This window comes from Sus scrofa, chromosome 10, assembly GCF_054392235.1.
Source record: "Sus scrofa isolate SSC_HxYL_T2T_F1_AM1 chromosome 10, Sscrofa_HxYL_maternal_Yorkshire_Landrace_v2.0, whole genome shotgun sequence".
Taxonomy (NCBI): Eukaryota; Metazoa; Chordata; class Mammalia; order Artiodactyla; family Suidae; genus Sus; species Sus scrofa.
The window spans coordinates 7,052,983-7,072,490 of NC_139392.1; the positions used below are offsets into that span (position 1 = coordinate 7,052,983).

The 19,508-nt window shown below is 39.9% G+C and overlaps 1 protein-coding gene across 4 annotated transcripts in view; it reads left to right on the forward strand.

The window, feature by feature from the left end:
- Positions 1-19,508, forward strand: part of LOC146398773 (uncharacterized) — a 765,729-nt gene that overhangs the window by 667,260 nt on the left and 78,961 nt on the right. For 2 of the 4 annotated variants that reach the window (XR_014817272.1, XM_084979044.1), the window contains one exon: positions 15,407-18,835. The exons of the other annotated variants lie outside the window; for them this stretch is intronic. The gene's annotated coding sequence lies outside the window, so the exon portion shown is untranslated. Of the gene's footprint in view, positions 1-15,406; positions 18,836-19,508 lie in introns of those variants that run through there. 4 annotated transcript variants of the gene reach the window in all.

Sequence of the window (19,508 nt, forward strand, 5' to 3'; positions counted from 1 at the left end):
GGGTGCTAAGAGTGGAAAAAGAATCATCTTAGCATCACCATAGATAGATGCCCAGGCAAGAGATAGTTGTGGCAGTGAAGGTGGAGGGAAGGGTGAAGAATAAGAAGCATTAGAGGCAGAATCAGCAGGACCTCTACAGTAGTCAAGACGTACTAACCTAAATGCCCTCAACAGATGAATGGATAAAGAGATGGTACATATATACAATGGAATACTACTCAGCCATAAAAAAGAACAAAATAATGCCATTGGCAGCAACTAGAGATCATCAGACTAAATCAAGTCAGAAAGAGAAAGACTTTCTCAGTTATAAGTAGGATCCGAAATGTGATGCAAATGGATGTATCTATGAAAGAGAAACAGCCTCATAGACATAGAGAACAGACCTGTGGTTGCCAAAGGGAAGCAGGAGTAGCGGAGGGATGGATTGGGAGTTTGGGATTAGCAGGTGCAAACTATTATATATATGTATAACTGAATCGCTTTGCTGTACACCAGAAACACAATATTGTACATCAACTATACTTCAATAAAATAAATCAAAGAAAAAAAAAAAATAACAGAACCCAGTGACTGCTAAGACATCAAAGGGATGGAATGCAGACGACATGTATGACCCCTAAATTCTGGGACAAGCAGCCCGTCCCTTTGTAGGGATGCTGCCTGTCTCAGAGTGTGAACACGGAGCTTTCCCAGGTGCTGTGAGGACCTCAGAGGTGACTGTTAACAGAGGCACTTGAACTCCAGTGCAGATTCTAAATACATGGGGCTTCCCACTTGGACTGCTGTGAAAGGGCAGGATCACTAGGCTTCAGGCATTTATTTTCACCAACAAAGTAAATAGTCATTCATCTGCCATAACTGCAGTCAGGGAAGGAAACTTGCTAGTTATTCTCTTTATTACTACTGTTTCAAATCTTTTCCTCTTTTGAAAACACACCATACCTCTATGTGTTTATTATGCTTTTTGGTAGTTTTATAAAAATAGAAAGTCATAAAAACTTTCCTTCCATTGATTTTTTTTTTTTTTCGCTTGGTGGTGATGAATGATTTAAATCTAGAGCCCTATTGGTGAAACAGTTATCATTTTGACATTTATATATATATTTTTCATATTCAGGTTGCCCTTTTCAAAATGATTGACACTTGGGTGGTTTGAATAAGAGGCCCGGAGCTTCTTTAAACATAGAAACATTCAAAGCAAAAATTCATAAAAACTTTTAGTATTTTTATCTATAAAAACAGACGTGTACAGTAGCATTTTAAAATGAATCATTACCTGTATTATGGAACCACTTACTCCTTTAATGACCTGAGGGCTGGACTAAAATCCTCGTTTTTTCGGCATAGAGAAAATGCTCCCTGTTTTATTCAATTCAGACATTCACTGAATGTTCTTACCATTAAGAAGATGAGTAAGAAAAGAGATGGGCCCCTGGCAGAGGCCTAAGTAAACAGGCCATTGTTTTATAAGCATTAGGCCTTGAGGGAAGATGCAGAGGGGTCCCCCAGCATGTGTCAAGGCCCGGAGCCCAGACTGTGAAGGGCTGATTTCAGAAATGGTGCAGGATGCTTCAGGGAGCCTGAGAGGGAGGGAGTAGAGCAGTGGGGTCGAAATGCCAGAAGAGAAGCCTGGAATCAGGGCCAGCTTGCGTGTTTAGGAAGAACCCCGGTGTGGAGAGCCAGTTGGTAGGGACCAGGAAAGCAGAGCAAAAGGAGAACCCGTAGGGAGTTGCAGGAATCCAGCTGGACGGGGTATCTCCTGGATTCTTCGGTGAGTGTGGAGATTGAGAGGGTCTGCAGAGGTTAGGAGAGGAATTCACAAGCTCACCTGCTGTGGGTTGGTGAGCTGTGGGGGGGCTGGAAAAGGCTGAGACTAGGATGACACTCAGATTTCTTTCTTTTTTCTCTTTTTTTTGGGGGGGGGTGGTTGGGGAACACCTGTGGCCCATGGAAGTTCCCAGGGTAGGGGTCTAGAGGTCAAAGCAGAGCTGTAGCCCCCAGCCTACAACACAACCACAGCAATGCCAGATCCAAGCTGCAACTGAGACCTACACCATAGCTCACTGCAATGCTGCTGGATCCTTAAACCCACTGAGTGGGGCCAGGGGTGGAATCAGCATCATCATGGATATGAGTCTGGTTTGTTATCACTGAGCCCCAGTGGGAACTCTCCAAGTCTTAACTAACCACAATGGCTCCTTATGCAGCACAGGTATATGTAAGCTCTTCTTTTAAGTTTACTGGGTAGTTTACACATGGCTTTATTCACGTAGATCAAGGTGCTGTAATCTTTCTTTATCCCACTTTAACCACTGCGCCTTTCCATTATGTGCACCTGGGATGTCACAGGGACCAAAACAAGCTTTTATTTTTTATTTTTTTATTTCTTTTTTATATATATAATTTTTTTTTAAATTTTCCCACTGTACAGCAAGGGGGTCAGGTTATCCTTACATGTATACATTACAATTACATTTTTCCCCCACCCTTTGTTCTGTTGCAACATGAGTATCTAGACAAAGTTCTCAATGCTATTCAGCAGGATCTCCTTGTAAATCTATTCTAGGTTGTGTCTGATAAGCCCAAGCTCCCGATCCCTCCCACTCCCTCCCCCTCCCATCAGGCAGCCACAAGTCTCTTCTCCAAGTCCATGATTTTCTTTTCTGAGGAGATGTTCATTTGTGCTGGATATTAGATTCCAGTTATAAGTGATATCATATGGTATTTGTCTTTGTCTTTCTGGCTCATTTCACTCAGTATGAGATTCTCTCGTTCCATCCATGTTGCTGCAAATGGCATGAGGTCATTCTTTTTTATGGCTGACTAGTATTCCACAGGAGTGTGGTTGCTGGATCATTGTGTATATATACCACATCTTCCGAATCCAATCATCTGTCGATGGACAAAACAAGCTTTTAAATGTGCTAGTGATGCTGATGAAGATGAATGTACCTCCTTGACTTGCAGTCCCTGGCGGCCTTGCTGTACAGCCGTAAACAGCTCAGGCTGTGAAGGAGGAGGGAACCTGGGTTTTGAATTCTGCTTCCACCACTTATTGGCTCTGATGTTCATTGAGTTACTCAAACGTTGAGCGTTTGTTTAAGCGTCATAGTCACACACGAGTGAAAAGAGTAAGGACCCATCTCAGGTTTTTAGTTAGACTTTCAGTTCAGTTTGTTGCCGCCAAGATATTTGCACTCCTTCCATCCCGTGAAATACAACAATACAACTAGAACACCGAAGAGGCTGAGAAAGAGAGGTGACCTGCTGGGACACAGGAGTGCGGTTGCTGGATCAATGTGGCAGTGCTTTATTTAGGTTTCATTTTTGTCTTTTTAGACCTGCACCCCATGAATATGGATGTTCCCAGGCTAGGGGTCGAATTGGAGCTACAGCTGCCCGTCTACTCCACAGCCACAGCCACACAGGATCTGAGCTTCGTCGGCGTCCTACATCACAGCTCAGGGCAGCGCCGGATCCTTAACCCACCGGCCAGGGATCGACCCTGCGTCCTCACGGATGCTGGTCAGATTTGTTTCCCCTGCACCACGACGGGAACGCCATACACTTAGTTTTGAAGGCGCCTCCACACTGCTCTCCACAGGTGGTTGAACCAACCCACTTTCCAACCAGCAGTATAGGAGAGTTAACTTTCAGGAGAATTTTCTTTGTCTCTCCTGAGGCCTCAGCCGAGGGAAGGGGCCCTATCCTGTGACTGGATGAAGTAGGGAGAAGTGGAAACTCGGGAGCTGCCTGTGGGAGAGCAGGGAGAGACAGACACTGGAAGGGCTGCTGTAGATATTGCTGCTGAAAGCCTGTGTGCAGCAGAGCTCTCCCTGGGGCAGGGGTTGGGGAACCTAGAGGACCTGTCTCAGGGCGCAGGGCGGGGGAGGTGGGTTAAAAGGATACCTAGACTTTTAAAAACAAACATTGAAATCAGAACCCTCTGTACTTACAGTTTTGGTTAAAATAATTCATTTCACAATCTTCACTCTCAGCTGTAACATCTCTGAGACATCTTGGCCTCAAAGAAATCAAATTCTTTGGGATTCTCTTTTTTTAAAAGCCCTTTTAATTCATATTTAAAAGAAATACAGAAAATAGCAGAAAACATGCATCTGCAGTTGGATAAATACTTCTAAGGCAAATGTTCTTGTAAATATCCAGGGATCAGCCAGCCTAGAAGTGGAAAGTTGTCAGCTGCCAGAAGCTTCAGCCCTGTCCTCTTTTGACTATGTATCATTCCTCCTTGCCAGAAGTCGTATATGCTAGTACTGATGAGAATAATTTCCTTACATCTTTATAGTTTTGCTGCGTCTTTATATTCTCCCCCCAGACAATGTGGTTTAATTTTGCCTTTTTTTGAGCATTATGCAAATTGATCATACTCTGTGCATTTATGATGTCAGCATTACATTGCTAAGATTCATCCATGCCATTGCCACCGTTCATTTCTGTGGCTCTCTGCAAAATCTTGTAATGAATATATATCACAATTTACTCCATCATTATATCTTGATGCCTGGTTTCTCGTTCTGTTTCTGCCCCTACTTTTCTTTTAACAAGCAAGGCATTTAAAATTTGTGAGGTATTTTTCCTAATGCTTCCTAATGGCACTACTCATTTGCCTTGAGCTAAGACACAGAATATACAGCATTCAAAAAAATAAACATTTCTCTGTTTAGAGAAATTTTTCTATGCTGTTGGAATTAAAATGCATAAAAACTCCGAGAAAGAGATTCTCTCCTCATTATCGGAAACAATAAAAGTGTTGTTTATATTCACAGTTTGTACATTAGAGTTAAATTCTAAGGTATAGTAACATTGTTAGGAAGATACCATCTAAGTTTCCGCTTTTATATAATGAGTCCGAACGGTATAAAAAATGGTGTAGTTTAGTCCATGTTCTTTGGGTTGTAAAGTCATAGATAATGTAGCTCGCTTGAGAAAATGGAAATGAATTGTTAAGGTATCATAGGACATATTATTCTATTACATTTTGAATACCTGCAGACAAATGATACAACTTGCTCTGTGGAAACTAGAATGTGAAAGAAAGGCAAATGTTTTACTCTTTGTCTCTTGGATTACTCTCCGCTTCTCTTATATTTTTGCCTCTTTCTCTATTCCTCTGTTCATTTGTTCCTGTCTTTATCTTGCACACCTTCCCCGGAAACTCACCCTGAACGTGATCCAGTAATGGCCATCCCAGCTCCTGAGTGTACGAAACCAGAGGACCAGCCTACCACCATCTGGAAAAATATCTGTGTCTCCTGGTGCAAATAATTGAGCAGTTTTCTTTTCATAGATTGTCTTTCAAGATTCTTTCCAGAACATGCAAGTGTAACATAGCCAGTTGGAACAGTGTAGGATTTAACCGGAAGATATCCTGTAGTTCTGAAATTCTTGCTAAAGGTTTGACTGTTACCCGGCTAGAAACAGCATCCGGAGGTGATTTGCAGCCGTCTCCTAAGGCTGCTGTGGCTCAGTTGCCCTGACAGCAGGGAGTAGAGGCTGTGAACTTCACTGAGAGGAGCTGGAGTCCTAGATTGTTCGTGCTTTTCAGATGATCTAGTCTCCCTGCTTGGAGCCATCCCCTCACGTCTCACACTGCTGCATGAGTGCCTCTGCCTGGTGAGACCTAGATCACGTGCTGAATTCGAGCTGCAAGGGCCTCTGGGAAATACCACTTTGGGTTTTACCACCTTAACTGTGTCGTGTACAATCAAAGAATCCCGATATTCTAAATCTGTGAAAGCATGGTTAAAAATATTAAGCATTATTCAGGTACACATAAATATGTTTGCGATTCATCCGACGTTTAAAAAACTCCATTGGCCCAAGTTGTACTTTAGTCAGTGGGTTTTTTAAAAGACGTATTTGTGAAGAAAAATGTATTTTTGATGTCTTGGACTATGAAAAATGCTGTATACACAATAGGAATTGTGGTCCTTACCCTTCAAATGTTGAAGACATTGTAGAAGGTGGTATTGGATCATTGCTTTACTGCGTGAAGGTTCTGTGTATAACATTCAAAATCTGAATGAACAGACAATTATAGACTGTACAATTACATAATAATTATAATCATACAGTTTACATATATTAGGTGTATATGTAATTAGTTTGTTAAGGAAAGCATGTGGTAATTAATTCTGCCCCAAGGTAGACCCAGTAAAGTAACAGGGAAGAAATATACTGTAGAACACTTTGGACTTGGATCTTGGAACAGGAGTGCACGTGCTCCTGGAAGAAGATGACAGGAAGGCGTTTCTAGTTTGGACAAAGGCATGTGTGAAAATATAGAGCTTAGATGGCCCGTCATCAGGGATTCAGCTATAGAAGTGGGGGTGTGTGTGTGTGTGTGTAAATGAATATGTGTGTATATGTGAGTGGTTCTACACATACGCATTTTCTTTTATAAAATAACAGCCATTTCAGGATGCTGCTGGATCCTTTTATTTGCTTGGCTATTTCTAATGAGTGTACATTGTATATTCTGTGTTTATCTTTGATTCCTGAGCAGGAACAGAAAGCACTTAACTCTCAGAAAATAATGCTGTTGTGCCTATGTTTATATATATGTGTGTGTGTGTATGTATATGTATATTTGTATACACACACATATATATACACCACTTACAATAACACTTATTTCTGCAATAATATATAGCACTTGGTAAATCAGCTCTATCTCATCATTTACATTTTACTGTTAACATTTTTCTTATAAAATATCTAAATTGTTTAGTCATACTGGGAAGTGGTATGGGGCAAAATTACAGTGAAATCCAAGATATATCCTTTTAATATCTGAAAAGTAAAATTATAAGATATTCACACTCTTCAGAGGAGTCACAAAAGAGGATGCTAATTGGAGAATTTAGGACAGGATGATAACACAAGTTGTGATTATTAAAGACAGTGGACTACACACTGCTTACAAAAGTGGAAGGGATAGCAGTTGCCTTGCTAGTATATCTTAAAATGATCAGAGATTTTTAACATATTTATTCCAATTTTGTCAGATGTGAAAGTTCTTTCAATCAAATGAACTAAACGATATTATTTTTTGTTTTTCAATTTTTATTAATTTATACCTCTTTTTTTCCAGTGTTCTTGTTGATATTTATTTTTGAACACAGACTTTGGGCAATTTGCCTTTGAATTATTGAATTTAGAGTTTAGTATGTTCTCACTTTGTAACTGGAATAAAGAGTATTAAACAAATTGATGATTCTCTTTCTTTATGCCAGTATGAGGCTAATCCTAGCATTTTACCGTGGTAAATATATTAATGTCTTAAAAAATTAAGTAACGCTTTTTAAGTGGTTTGTGTACTATGTGAGTATGCCATAGGGCTGGGAGGCAGACATAGTTCTCAATAGGCCATTTATTAGCTCTGATGAGCCTGATTTTTTGAAGTTCGGCTTTGTAATCTGTAAAAAGAGGATAATATTTGTTTTTTGGGTTGGTTGGTGGATTAGAGATGGTATATGTAAAATATCTTGGAGTGCCCTGTTCCTAGTAGGCTTTCAAAATGTTTCTTCTGGATGATACTATAGATTAATTGGTCTGTGATTGGATTATGATAGAGTTGCTATTATCACATATTATTATGATATAACTAACCTAGTTTATCCTTTTTCTATGGTCCTGTGCAAAGTAAGACTTCTACCATGGGATGCAGTATCCCATCTCAAAACTATGTTGGGAAATTCCGGTTGTGGCTCAGCAGGTTAAGAACATGACTAGTAGCCATGAGGACGTAGGTTTGATTCCTGACCTCGTTCAGTGGGTTAAGGATCCAGCGTTTCTATGAGCTGTGGTGTAGGTCATAGACACGGCTTGGATCCTGCATTGCTGTGGCTGTGGTGTAGGCCAGCCGCTGCAGCTCCAATTCGACCCCTACCCCGGGAACCTCCATATGCTCCACAGTTGTGGCCCTGAAAATAAATAAATTAACTTAAAAAAATGAAAAGTATATCAGATCTTATATCTTTTTTCCTATAGTCCTACCACCATGGCAAGGCAGAGGTCACTATTTTGTGTAACTCTAAAGTGCTTCTGTTATGTGTTATTTCATTGCTTAGTGAAGGTAGCACAATTTTAGCTATCTTAACACACACTGTAATTAGTGTATTAGAATCCCAACAGAGAACATCATAGAATCATAGAATTGAAAAGAGAACTTATTTGTAAGACATTTCTGAGTCATAGGCATTTATTATCTACTTAGTTCCTTCTAGGAAGTTACAGGAAGTAAGAGGCACTCGGCCTAATTGGCTCATCATATTTCTGGACTGTTTTAGTTATTAGAAAAATATTTCTTATAGTGAACAGAAAGTCACCTGTAACTGCCATCTATTAGTCATGTTTCTGCTCATTGCAGCAGCATAAAAATAGACATCTTCCTCTACATTACAGATAGGAGCAGAATTTTTCTGTGCCTGAGAGTCAAGTTCTTAGGCTTGCTCCCTAGTTTTATCTAATGTACTCACCATTTATTCTTCCCTGCACACCACATTTCAGCAACACAAGTGACAAGCTGCTTCTTGCCTCCATATTTGCACATATTCTTTCCAAGGAATATTGGAAAGTGTTTAAAACCTCTCTTACCTGAAATATGCCTGAAATGATAACTTCTTGCTGTCCATTGAGTAACTCTGAAAATGATTCAGGTTCTCAGTTCTGAGACACTTAAAATGCTCTACATTGAAACATCAACTAATTTATGTTAAGAGGAATATTCTGGAAGAATAATGTAATTGTAGGCATAGTGGAACATAAAGAGATGCAGTTCCCAGTGTGGCTCAGCAAGTTAAGGACCCAGCATTGTCTCTATGAGGATGCAGTTCCATCCCTGGCCTCTCTCAGTGGGTTAAGGGCCCACCATTGCCACAAGCCGCTGTGTAGGTCACAGATGCAGCTCAGATCCAGTGTTGCCATGGCTGTAGCGTAGGTTGCAGCTGCAGCTCCAATTCAGCCCCTGGCTCAGGATCTTCCATATGCCACAGGTACAGCCATTAAAAAAAAGGAAGAAGAAGGTGATGAACATGAAGAAGGTTGGGAAAGTTATTTGGAGCAAAAATGCACTGCCTGAGGGCCGCAATTTCATGTGGTATATTAAAAAAAAATTTAAAGGCATAGAAATAGCAAAGTGGAGAAACATGTATTAAATAGTTTGGGGGAGGCAGAAAAACAACAGTATTCAGCATTCTACTTTGTAGCATCTCATGATCCTTGATTCATTTCTAAAGATGAGACTGAATTTGATATTTATCATGTGTACGCATTCCCTTCATTGCATTTCATTTCTGTTGAATTACTCCTTTCTTTTTTTTTTCCTTTTTTTAAATTTAATTTTTTTTAACTCCTTTATTCCTAAATACAGTTGACCCTTGATTCAGGGGTAACGGATGCTGACCCTTCACGTAGTTGAAAGTTTGAGTACAATTTTATAGTTGGCTCTCCCTATCCAGGGTTCTGAATCTGTGGATTCAACCACCTTTGGATCATGTTGTACTGTAATATTTACTACTAAAACAAACAAAAAAAAAACAAACAAAACCCCACATATAAGCAGACCCTTGTAGTTCAAACCCTTGTTGTTCAAGAGTCAACTGTATTTGTTACATACAGTTTTAGTAGCGTTTTGTGAGCTGCAGAGGTCCCTTAAGAATTTTGACAGATGGAGTTCCCGTCATGGTGCAGTGGTTAACGAATCCGACTAGGAACCATGAGGTTGCAGGTTCGGTCCCTGCCCTTGCTCAGTGGGTTAAGGATCTGGCATTGCCGTGAGCTATGGTGTAGCTTGCAGACGCGGCTCGGATCCCACGTTGCTGTGGCTCTGGTGTAGGCCGGAGGCTACAGCTCCAATCTGACCCCTAGCCTGGGAACCTCCATATGCTGTGGGAGTGGCCCAAGAAATAGCAGAAAGACAAAAAAAAAAAAAAAAAAAAAGAATTTTGACCAAGTCCAACAGATAAAGATCACGAGGAACATATCTGCAGTGGAACGAAATCTAATAGATTTATAACTTTCTGCAGTGAGAGAGAATAAGAGAATACACCATTGGAAACTCTGGATTGTGTATCTCAGCAAGAAGGGAGAGAAATTTTTTTAGGGTTTGGATTTACCATGACTAGCTCTAAAGTGAGATTCTTGGAAAGCAGGGATTAACTCTGGATTGAGTATCAGATGAGAGGAAACCATTGTTAAGAAAATAGCAAAAAGGTGACAAGCTGTGCGACATGAGTGGTGTCCCATTATTGGTGTGCCAGTCTCTAATGAGAATATCATTATCAGATTACTGGCAGAGCTGAGGTTCAGACTCAATAGTTGATGTTCCTGGAGGTTAAACATATGATGTGTCTGGAAAGGCCCTGTCTCAAGCTTTGCACCTGGATTGGAAACCAAGGCTGCTTCTCTGGGTCAAAGTGACCAGTGTGGCCCATATCCTTCAGACAGGAGGGGCATGTTCCAGGCTCTCTGCTCTGATTTCAAAAGACATTTTCTGATGAGCTATGATTTTAGGAAGAAAGGCTTTTTTTTTTTACCATCTTGTTCTTCTGTTGAGAAGCAAAAGCAATTTTTACACTATTTTGTTCTGATTAAAGTAAAAGCATTTAAATACATGTGAATGTTCATATTTGCACTATCAGGTTATTTTTACATATTGGGCAATTACACTTATTAGAAAAATAAAACTACTCAATGGCAGTGAAGAAAAAGTGCCAAGTTTTCATTCCCAGGAAGCAGTTTGACCAACCTTCAGGAGACAGATTGCTTTGAAAGACCATGTATTTTTGTGCTTAATTGATTAATGACTTTTGAAATTTTAGCTTCAGGGACTTTTGAAGATTAATTTAAAACATAATACTGCTATTTATTAAAATAATAATTGCCTTGTTATTTAAGGGTTGTCTTTCTCCTTCAAATGAACTTGTGCTATTTCTGGAGAAAAAAAAAAAAAGTGCCAGATCATCAATATCTGAGGAAGTCAGAAAGAAGTCTAACTTGATTGTATTAAAATGTATCATTTTAGTATCATTAATCCTTATGTTTCAAGGAAAAGGTAATAACTTATGGGTGAAATTGTGATAACCCATGAAAAGTTAAAGAATCCTCACTCTGGAAGTACAGAATATCTTTCCAACTACACTTCTATTCAAACATTAATAAATTTTTGGATAAATGCAATGTCAGCATCTACAGACTATGAGTAAGAGCAGTTTCTTTTACTTAATGAGGTAATATAACCTGTTAATATTTCAGGTCACTACTTTGAGAGCTTTCAGTACTTAAACTATTTGGACTTGCAGAAAATGAACAAAGAGAGAACAAATACATCAATACCTGATGGCTGAGGCCAAGACAGATTTGTCGCATTTCTCTTTTCAACGCAAGGGATCTTAAGAAAAGACCAACTGTACTGCAAGAGCAGAAAACACTCACTGCCCAACAGCAGAGTTACCTGTGATACAGCATAAGCCAAAATGTGTGGTAAAATTGGCTTGTTGTAAAAGAATACTTAACCTTAATGAGATACAGGCAGGAGACGTGTTATAAAGCAATCTGCTGTGTATTGGAATTTGGAAAAAGGCAGACCTATTCTGTAGGTGTCCAGTGAGGTAGAGTTATGGAGACCTTGTCCTAAGGTGTTTTCATCAATAAGGCAGTGATCTAGCAAGGCTAATGATACTATGATGCCTCAGCAACTATTAAATTTCATTAGCCAAGGACAAAGTAAAAAAAAAAAAAGATGATAAATACCTCATTAACAAAAGTACAATTATGAAATAAGCATATGCAATTATCAAAGTTTTAGGTGGGATAGTACATGTGGATTTACATCTTGGGTATAATCGTCTGTGCTACTACAAAAAGATACAATGGTCATGAAATAACTTTATTAATTAAAAATCCCTATGCAGAGCAGTTGGCATTTGAGACAATAAAAATGTGCACTAGAGATACAAAATGAGATTTGGAAATTTAGTATGATGTGAATTCTTATAATGTCAACCGATGCTAAGAGAAAAGCTACCTGCCTGCAGGAAGCAAGTATTATTCCCTTAGTTGAGCGTAGTCTGTGATTCCTGGCTTCACTCTGCCTACTTCTGGACGTCAGCTTTAGCAAAGTCACTTGGCAAAGAGAACTAGTCCTGTAGTGTCTTACAAGGCTTCTCATGGTACTAAAGCAGTATTTTAAATATACTAGTGTATTCAGAACTAAGGGGAGGAAAGATGGACTATTCATCAGGCGACCTCAAAACCACAACTATCCGATTTAATGAGAATTTGGAAGCTCTTGAATGTTCAGTAACTCGGCCAGTATCGTAGTGACTTTTCTGCCTTGATGTGTTCTCCCTCGTCTTCTCCTGCATCCCTTCTAATATAAAAGTCTTGGAAGAGTAAACATTGAGACACTAGTTTAGCTTGAGAGCAGACATGTGGGGCATATCATTTCTAAGCCACACCCTCTGACCTGGACTGTTGATGTACCTATTGTCTCCAGACTATGGACGTGGCAAAACTGTCCACCTTCTCCAGACCAGTCTTGTTTGTTTGTTTTGCATTTAAAGACATTTTTCTTGATGTATAGTTGATTTACAGTGGTGTGTTAATTTCTGCTGTACAGCAAAATGATTCAGTTACATGCATACACAGATCTTCCTTTTCAGATTATTTTCCCATCTAGCCTATCACAGAATATTGGGTCCAGTTCCCTGTGCTATGCAGCACGTCCCCATTGACCGTCCATTCCACGTACCACTATGTGCAGAGGCCAGTCCCAAACTCCCAATCCGTCTCTTCCCCCCACCTTCCCTCTCTGACAATCATAAGTTTTTTTTTTTTTTTCAAAGACCAGTCTTGATCAGTAATTTCATGAGAAGGAAATCTGTGAGTTACCGTCTTTGTTACATTTCATGTAATTTTTAATTAAGATTTATATTTTACTCCTTTGCATTTCTAGACTTGCATCACAATTTATAGTTTGCTTAAAGCCCCATGGACGCATGTTTACTCTTCACCTTCACCACGTGCATCAGCACAAGCATCTGGAGAGAGAATGTGTTCTGAACGAAAATGACACTCCAAAAATAAAATTTGTCAACTAGCTGGGATATAGATTAAAAATAATTTAAGTGACTTAGTACTTTGGGGCATGATCTGTATCTCTTCATAGCATTTAAAATGTAAGTCTCCTAGGTAAAAGCTATTTGATACCCATGTTCGGGCTCAGCTCCATTCTCAGATATCATGATGAATGTTGACTTGAACTGTTGAGCATTTCAGTGGTCTCAGCTTTACATCTTGGCCAGAGCACCAAGCAGCCTCTGAGGCCACTGTGATCCTTGAACAGGGTCCTGGGTTTTGGCAATTGCTCGTAAGTCTGGGATCTGTATTCCTTTGCTGCTGACGCACAACAGTTTTTCAGAGTCTCCTCCTTAAACCTACCTTCCCCCTTCTTTCCGTTTTGGTGTTACCTCCGTTTCAAGACTAGAAGCTCATCCAAACACTGTTCCAGAGAACAGAACTGAATCCCAGTCCTAGGCCTGGGGTGGGGACCTTTCCCCTCAAGGCAGAATTTATTTATTTAAGAAACAGGTTGTCTGTGCTAAAAACAGATTTTATGGATAAAACTTTGAATAAGATAAATATGGCTCCACTGTTACTTGAGTCAGAGACACTGTGAGATGAAGACCAGTTACAGGAAGCTGGGTTATAAATGCTGTTGAATCAGATATTGGGACACTGGGGCATCAGGCTAATTACCTTCCTCCCTGAGACAGTGATTGTGACTTTTTCTAGATTCTTGGTTGTGCGTTCTGTTTGCTAACTGAATGCTCAAGTTCACTGTATCCATCCATTCACTTGTTCGTAAGCACTAGGCAAGGTGCTTGTATAGCGATGTCATTAAAGTAAGTAGGACCCCTGGCCTGAGCTAACCCCACAGCGCCCTCCCTTGGAGGAAGACAGAACCAGCCGTGTCTAAAAAGTTGACGGGGGATTTACTTTGATTATGTTGATCTCTCATTTCAGCTATTTATCTAGGGCTCGAATCTTCCTTTTTAGATTGAATTTTCTTGGGGAAGGTGTGGCTGAGGCAGCCCTGGCCATTTCTTAATCTCCTCTGTTGCCCTTGACTTCATAATACTGGTATAATCTCTTCCCTGTTCTTTCTAAGTGCTGCTCTGTGCCAACCAGTAACCAGTTATGTATGCCTGGTGAATTCTGCCATGACATTTATGAATTTGGTTTTATCATTAGCCCTAAGGAATAGAGTTTTACCAGTCTAAAGAATGAAAAGTAAGTGTGAAAGAATAAAGAAAGTTGAGGGAAGAAATATAGATTAAATATAAATATAACAGGAAATGATTGTATATATACACACACTGAAAATGCTGTTCATGGAGCTCTTCTGGCAATTCATCGTTGACAAAGGTACCATGGTAATGATAATGACTGGTCATCTTATACGTGACAAGAATGTGGAAATTTTAGTGAATCAATTTTGTGAATGGCTGCACCACCTGGGGAACCTTGCGTGTTCAGCATGGGGTGTAGAAATTGGGAGTTCCCTTGGAGTTCCTGTCATGGCACAGCAGAAACGAATCCCACCAGTATCCATGAGTATGCAGGTTTGATCGCTGGCCTCGCTCAGTGGGTCAGCAGTCTGATGTTGCTGTGAGCTGTGGTGTAGGTCACAGATGCGGCTCAGGTCTGGGATTGCTGTGGCTGCAGTGTAGGCTGGCAGCTGTAGCTCCGATTTGACCCCTAGCCTGGGAACTTCCATGTGCCGTGGGTGTGGCCTTTAAGCCAATCAATCAATCAGTAAATAGGGAGTTCCCATCATAGCTCAGTGGTAATGATCCTAACTAGCATCCATGAGGACTTGGGTTTGATCCCTGGCCTTGCTCAGTGGGTTAAGGATCCAGCATGGCCATGAGCTCTGGTGTAAGTCACAGTTGTGACTTAGATCTGCCATTGTTGTGGCTGTGGTATACACTGGCATCTGCAGCTGTGATTTGACCCCTAGCCTGGGAACTTCCATATGTCATAGGTACGGCCCTAAAAAGACAAAAAAAAAAAACAAAAACAAAAAACAAACAAACAAAAAAAAACAAAAAGAAAGAAAAAGAAATTAAAGCAGTATTGGCCAATATTTGCAATCCTTGTGGCAGAAATGACTAACACTTCACCAGTTTTGCATTTCTGCTTACATATTATAAAACTATCCCTGAATAGTTGCCCCCTAAGCAGTTTATCTCCAGCTTTCTTTCTCCTAGGAGCCTGTGTGTTTGTTTTTTTGCCAATGAAATATGACCATAAGTTATTTTCAGGCCAGCCTTTAAGAGACCGTGGTATTCATTCTTCACACTTTGCGTTTCCCAAGCTGCAGTTAAATCTGATGTGACCTCAGATGGGAGAAGCCTGGCATCTGAATGACCCCTGGAAGGAGCTGTCTGCCCATTGCAGCGATGCATTGAACTCTGATATCAGCAAGAAGTCCTTTTATTTTAACTGAGGTATTAGAGTCTGTATGTTATAGCAGCGTGGTTGTTACCTAACAAAGACACGACACTCTTGGTATTTCCTGGGACGATAAGTTAGGAAACACGAGAAGTACAGTTTTATTTGTAATCATGCCAACCACATCCTCCTGACGTGAGGAAGTGATTTAAAAGAGTATTTATCCCAGGAAAAAGCAGTCGTTTCTTGAGATCTCCTTATCAGGGAGGGAGGAACAGTTTATATCAGAGTTTTTGAAAATGGGTGCCTGAATTCTTACTAAATATGTGTTCTTCCAAAAGTGTGTTTCATCATCAAATGTATCTGGAAAACAGTGCATAAAGATTCTACCACTAGAATCACAGTGCATTTAAAGGTGTTAAAAAACCTGAAAACAACTGTTTAGTACTCATTAATCCTGTGTTTTTTAAACGTATTTGACAAGGCACTCCTTTTCCCCCTGTAATACCTGTTAATAGCCCATGGGACTGTGTTCTGAGAAACACATTGGAAATGTTGGCTATAATTTACTCTGAAATGAAGTTTAGCCTCACCTGAGACCACCCTGCTAGCTGATCATCAAATTTTATTGGCTGTGGTTGCTTTTGCAACAGTAGACAGTGGTTCACATCTGAGTCACTGGTGCCAGAGGACAGGCGTTGAATCCTGATCTTATCACCACCACTAGTTGTGTGAGTGGGGCAATATCATCTGGCCCCACTGCATTTGGAGTGGACAAGCAATGAGATCCTGCTGCACAGCACAGGGAACTACATCTAGTCACTTGTGATGGAACATGATGGAGGATAATGTGAGAAAAAGAAAAAAATATATATATGCATATATATATATATATATGTATAACTGGATCCCTATGCTGCATAGCAGAAATTGCCAGAACATTGTAAATCAACTGTAATAGAAAAAATAAAAATCTTAAAACAATTTAAAAAATAATAATCTGGCTCTAAATTTCCTCTTTGTAAAATGTGTTTGTTATGAAAATTAAATCAGTTTAATTATAAGTTCTTGTTTGAATAGCACATAGTAAGCACCAAGGTTGCTAGAAATTCAGTGTGTTATAAAAAAATATAAATAAAAAAGGTCATCAGCCCAATGAGTAGATGAGGTGCAATGAATGGTTACCTCTTTTACAAAATACAAATAAAACCTTTGTTACTGACAGAGCAAAATGACAAGAAAAAAACAAAGCAGACAAATACTATTTTGTATTTTTATGACATTTCCCCAATGAGTCTTTATTCTCTGCTTTTTAGCAGTTTTTCTCCCAAAATACATGGAGGGGAAAGGCCCTTAGAAATCCTCCGGAATATCTGCGATTTCTTGGCAAGTGAAATGGAAAGAAAGGAGTGAGGAAGGGGAGACACTTAGAGGAATGAGTGGCCTGGTGGAAACACAGGCGCTGGCAGCCAGAGGGAGCCAGTGGCTCCAGGAAGTCTCACAGGAGACCTGACTGCACTTTTTTTTTTTGAAGTTTATTGGAGTACAGTTGACCTACGATGTTGCATTAGTTTCAGGTGTACAAGCAGGTGAATCAGTTATGCATATATCCATTCTCTTTTCCCATTTGGGTTATTAATAGAATATTGAGTGTCGTTCCCTGTGCTGTACAGGAGGCCCTTGTTACTTCTGTATTTTATATGCAATAGTAGGTATATGTTCATCCCATCCTCCCAATTTATCCCCCCCCTGCCACAAGCTTCTTGGCGACAGCAACCATTATGGTCACCCTTGTATCCACTGTGGCTGGGACAACTGGTGTTGGATGTGGATACATTGAATTAACAGCAAAAAGAGTGAATGGATGCATGAGGTTCTTGTGCTCCACAGAATACTGGACCAGAGGAACGCTTTCTTTCCCACGGTAGCTCTTTAATAAACTACCAACTGCATCTTAAGTTAGGAGAATGAGTACAGAACGGTTTGAGGGTGTCTCTGACAACAGGGACCCTGCCCTCCCCTTCCTTTCTCCTCCCAGCCTTCAGGAGTGATTTTTAAATCCCAATACATTGTCTTCAGCTTTTTTTTTTTTAAGTTTCAGAAAGATTAAAAAATAGACGTTTGGATAATAGAAATCACTTTGGAGAGATGAGATCATTTATTCTGGAAAATTAGTGTCTAGGGGAAACGGCAGCAATGAAAATTAGGCGGACAGTTTAAGTGAAGCTTTGGTCCATGGGCTCAGCACAAAGAGTCCGCGTAGAAAACAGCAGGTTGGAAACTTAAGCAACCAGCCCCAGAAAAGCAATTTCAAACAGTATGAGGGGTCTGGAGAATTGGAGACCTTGGAATGTAGCATGTATTTATTTATCTCCTAACGTCTGCCCATGGGTGGGAAAGAAGAAAGCATATATGAAACGTGTATTAATATATGTCAATAATTTACCGATCCCATTTGAGGGAAACTATTAAACTCAAGCCAGGCAAGAGCAGAGGAAAGACCCTGTAGTAATTGTATGTGAATATTCAGTGCAATGTTATGTATTTTATTTTGTGAATGATAACAGGCCCGGTGAATCAAAATAAATATAGCTTACTCTTCAACTTTTCCATAAATTAAGGTTATTCGAGCCTTTTTGGACCTCTCTTGGTGAGCTGATGCCTGGTTTCCTGGATTTTCTCATCCATACCTATGGATTTAGTTGTCCTCTACCTGCCGACGATATGCATTTTCTTCCCAGCCCAGATCTTTTCTCTAGTTCCTGGGTAATTTATTCAGCTACACTTCAGTGTCCCACATAGAACTCTTGATCTCTAACCTCAAATCTATTTAGTTCGCAAGTTGATAAATTAGGAATTCTTACGACACCTCTCTGTTCCTTACCTTCCACATGAAATTCACCACCGACTTCTTTCTACAAGCCATTAATCCCTTAAAACATTAATTTCATGATTATACCTAGAATTCATTTAACCATGTTCTCTTTGGGGTATGTAAATTGTTTCAGTTTTTATTGTTGTATGTGACATGTGTATAGTGATTTAAGTTCAGTAAAGTATGGAATAATCTAGGATATAAAACATTTCATACGGAGTTCCCGTCATGGCTCAGTGGTTAACGAATCTGACTAGGAATCATGAGGTTGCAAGTTCGATCCCTAGCCTCGTTCAGTGGGTTGGGGATCTGGCATTGCTGTGAGCTGATGTAGGTCACAGACACAGCTCGGATCCCGCATTGCTATGGCTGTGGCGTAGGCTGGTGGCTACAGCTCTGATTCGACCCCTAGCCTGGAAACCTCCATATGCCGCGGGTGTGGTCTAGAAAAGACAAAAAAGACAAAAAGAAAAAAAAATTAATACATTTTGTTTCACCGTTGATGATTTCCAGTCTCCCGGAAGTCATATGTTACATCCAGAAAATTGGTGTTTGACATAGAAAAACAGTGATGATGCCAAATGTTTTGATAAGTCTGGAAATGAATAGTGTCAAATTTCCTTCATTATCTGTGCTTTTGTAAGTATTTTCCTTGGGAACTCAAGAAGATCTGATGCATAAGAGACACTTGTAGAACTGCTTTACAGGCATTCCCCTCGCTAGGGAGCATAAACAGGAGCTTCTTCTGTTGAACGTATTCAGGGAGATATTTGCTTTGTGAAATAATTCCTTGAAATGGAAAATAATGCTTGGAACATGCGATATAAAGATGGGTACAATATTTACAACCATTGCTTTTTCTTGTTATTAAAGTCTAGTTGATTAAAGTGTTTCCCAATTTCTGCTGTATAGCAAAGTGACCCAGTCATACCTTATACATATGTGTATATACATATATATACATTCTTTTTCTCATATTACCTTCCACTGTGTTCTATCCCGGGAGGTTTGATATAGTTTCCTGTGCTGTACAGTAGGACCTCATTGCTTATCCATTTTAAGTGTAAGTTTGTATCTGCCAATCTCAAACTCCCTGTCCATGTCATTCCCTCCCCCTCCTCCTCAGCAACCATTAGTCTGTTTTCTATGT